Raw genomic sequence first — 4,447 nt, forward strand, 5'->3', positions numbered from 1 at the left:
TTTTCCATGCTTTGTTTTGGATCTTCCAGCCTCCAAAACTTCGAAAAACAAGTTGGGCATGGTGGTGCACACCTTTAATCCCAACAATTGGGAAGTAGAGGTAGGGGGATTGCCTTGAGAAGGCCACCCTGAGACTGCATAGGGAATTCCATGTCAGCCTGAGCTACAGTGAGACTCTACCTTGAAACAACAACAACAACAACAACAAAAAAAAAAACTATGAAAAACAAATTTCTATTGTTTTCAAGCTATTTAATCTATGGTATTTTGTTTTAGCATCCATATTAGACCATAACTATTCATTTGGATGAATACAAAATTTTAGCCAAGTCACATAATACACTCCCAGAGTGGAAACCAAAGCTTATATATTATTTCTAAAGATAAAAGGTATCCAAAGAAGAGTCATAATCTTAACCAAAAGAACACAAGATTAAGAAAATTGCTTAAATATTTGCCCAATTCTGACATTAGAAAGATGACAACCCAAATATAAATGTCTCAATTCTTTTATTTCTGTTTATAGTACTAGGGAATGAACCAGATCTTCTAGTATTAAATAAGTGCATTATCATTGAGCTACATCCTCAACCCAAGTGTCTTCAGTTTTATAGAAGAGAATTAGATTAACTTTTCCACTCACCTCTAACAAGTTGTACTTTTTCAACAAAGTAGTTGGAATCTTAGTTAAATGAGAGGATGGAAAATATAGTCTATATGAATAAACTGTCCAGCCTAATGCATGTTAAAACTGGAATTGTATTTTTTCTGCAATTATATATATATATATAATTTTTATATATTATATATTTTATATATAATATATATAATTTTTATATATTATATATATTATATTTAAATATATATATTTATATATATTATTTATACATATTATATATATAGAGATAGATAGATATAATTGCAGAAAAAATATATATGTATATTGGTTTCAGAGGTAGGGTCTCACTCTTGCTCAGGCTTACCTGGAATTCACTATGTAGTCTTAGGGTGGCTTTGAACTCATACAATTCTCCTACCTCTGCCTCCCAAGTGCTGGGATTAAAGGAGTGTTCCACTATGCCTGGCTGCAATAATATTTTAATAAATATTAAATGATAGAAAACAATGCACTAAGAATTATATGCATGAGCAAAATAGTTCTAAACATAACAGCAGATCTATCACTTAGAGTCCAATTAAACAATATCAGAAAATGACAAAGAATAAGGGAATGGCAAAGAGGCATTTAATTTGAGATAAATCTTTCCCACTAACCACCCAAAGCAGTCAATAAAATTATATCAAATATGAAGGTGAGTTGTGAAAAGAACAAAGATATTGAATTATCAATCCTGGTGTTATGATAAAATCAGATAAAACCTCCACACCCGGGAGCAGAGTGAGAAGAGAGCAGGAGATTGTAAGATCTTGACATTTACACAAACTATGTGGAAGGCTTTGAATTATATCAAGAGGAAGTATTTAAAGCCCAAGCCAAGCTAAACAAAATTTTCCAGGACTCCCTACAGAACATTTGGATTATGACTCTAAATGATGAGTTACATCACTCTTGCTCCACATACCTCTTATTTCCATTTTCCACTTTCCACCCAACAAAATCATTAACATGGGAGGCCACAATACTACTGAAACCAAAATTACTAACATGACAAATATAAGAATATACTCAGTTTAACTCTTGCCACTGAGATTTCGGCCTACCTGCTTCTGTCCAAATTTTGATATGAACATTTGTTTATACCTTTCTCATTTCCATGTGACTGTGCTAAATGTTAAATTTTATTTTCTTGACACTGTGATTAGGCTTTTTTTCTGAGCTTTAGGCTTCTCCTAGACATTTTCTTGTTTCCACCTTTTCAGAGAAATTCTCATCATTGATTTTAAATTCTTCTTTTCTTCCTTCTAAGTTATATAGCAGAGATTACATGTTTACTGCTGTACACCTAGTGTTTATCTTAGTGCTAGAATCATGATAGAGGTGTAATAGTCTAGTACTGAATGACTGATTTCTAGGAAAGGTGAATGATTTCAAATTCTAGGAAAGGTCTGAAAATTAACAGCATGTTTGGAGTTATGTTGTAGCAGAAATATTCATCATTCACAAAGTGATTATGTCTATTAAATAATAAAGAGTTACATGCAAATATCAGTAGCTTACAAAGCTCAGATGTCACTTTTCCTCACTTACCATATGCATAATGACTTCATTAATCTAATCATTAGCCAAAAAGTATATAAACATGCCATAACCTTCTGACCACTCAATCTCTGGTCATTTGGTCTACCTTACTTGCTTGTTTCATTAGTCATTTTTCCCATCTGGAAAATATCTTATCTGATCCCTCACAATCCATGTTAGATCCTACAGCATCAGCAATTCAGAGAAACTCCAAAATAGAAAATAGTAACTGAAGAAATAAATAGTTGTCAGGTCTCCAGATCAAGCCAATATTCCCTGATGCCTTCTCTAAAGTTTAATAATTAGAGCTATGATTTGTGAAAGTACTAATTTAATGACCATCTTTGTCACTAAACCCATTTCTCTACTAACCCCTCTAATGGACTTTCTTTTGTTCCCAGTTATATCTAGAGAGGTACATCAGGCTCAAACCAGGATTCATTCAATCTTATGGAGTAAGTGAATATACAACTCACAATCTGATATTCTCATGTTCATATCTTTCACTATCTGGCCAAGTGACTATATGTATAATGTGTTAATGGCAAGAAGGGAAGACTAAATACACGAAATTACTAACAATATTTCCATGTACTGAAAACTTTGAAAAGCCTATTAGTCAACTAGATTGAAACCCATAGCAGCATTTTTTCCTATTTATACAAAAGTTCATTGATTAGAGTGAAATATTTCTGTTGCCTTGTTTTTCTAGTAACTGCTTCCTAATCATACTCTTATGCACCTAGAAGTTAATGCTTTAAAAATCATACCTTAAGAGTATTAAAGAAAATGAGAATAAGAGTTGAGAAGATTAAACACATGATTTATATAAAGATCATAATTGTATTCTCACTTGCTTCTTCTCATAAGGAGTGTTTCTTTAGCTTAGTTACTTATAAATGTATTACCTGTACTTGTAACAAATAATGTTAGTCAAGAAAAAAATATGAAGAGTAATATACTAAGTAGATTGAAATAGGAGGATTGCCATGAATTGGAGGCCATCCTAGGGCTACAGAGTGAGTTCCAGATCAGCCTGCGCTAGAGGTAGACCCTACCTTCAAAATGCATGCACAAAAAAAAAAGTGGAGTAAAAATAAGTAACATTTAAAAGTGAACTGCCTTCTTAAATATTATATCAAGATGTCTCATTTATCTCAACATACAATGTTTCTTACTGGTTCATTTTCATGAAATGCACTCTCATGCTCTCAATATGTTTACATATAAATAAGTATTATGTACCAGGATGAGGGCATGTTGATACTTTGTCAATAAAAGTAGCATGCATCATCCAACTCTTACCTTTCAATCAGATGACATGGGAAGGATAATGTTTCATTAAAGAAGTAGAACTTGTTAGAGAAATAGCTTATTCTTATGGAATGTAGCCTATTAATGCAGTAAATTTATCTTCACATATGTCATGTAGGATGCATTATCACCCATTAGATGCAGGTATATGCTTAGCATTAATGGAGCCATTGTTGATATCTTTTCACCACAATATCCTCCCAGTCATGTGTGCTGAACAGAGCTCGTTTGTCTAAATTGCACACCACTTTTAAAGGTACACAATTAAGAATTCTGCCATTCCACTACACTAAAGTGTAAGCCAAATACAATGTATTGGTATCCATTTCCACCATAATTTTTAAAGTGAGAAAATAAATGCTAGAAAGTTATTGTTCATTTCTAAATACAGTTTCAGAACTGATGTTTATAATACATACAATAGAGCTCTCTTCCACCTATTTGTCATTATCTTATTAATTTAAAAGGAACACTTATTTTTATCAAGTATTGAAGCTTCAGATAGAACACATTGGACAAATCTTTTAGTAATAGTTCCATATATCATATATATAAACAAAAATATTTGTCTTTACATGTTGATAAATAACTAAGCAGTGTGGCAAGAAAAAATGTTGTACAAATATTACTGACATGTACTGGAGTGGTGGCTTAGCAGTTAAGACACATGCCTGAGAATTCAAAGGACCCAGGTTCAATTCCCAGAACCCACATAAATCAGATGCACAAGGGAGTGCATGTGTCTGGAGTTCATTTTCAGTGGCTAGAGGCCCTGGTGCACCCATTCTCATTCTCTCTCTTTCTATTTCTCTCTCAAATGAATAAATAAAACATTTAAAAATATTATTTACACAATTACCAATACCTAATTAAGCAGTTGACCTATTGAAAGGATAGAGTGCCATGAAATAAACATTGATGGACTGTTGAAGA

This window comes from Jaculus jaculus, chromosome 4 (assembly GCF_020740685.1).
Source record: "Jaculus jaculus isolate mJacJac1 chromosome 4, mJacJac1.mat.Y.cur, whole genome shotgun sequence".
In the NCBI taxonomy this organism is placed as follows: domain Eukaryota; kingdom Metazoa; phylum Chordata; class Mammalia; order Rodentia; family Dipodidae; genus Jaculus; species Jaculus jaculus.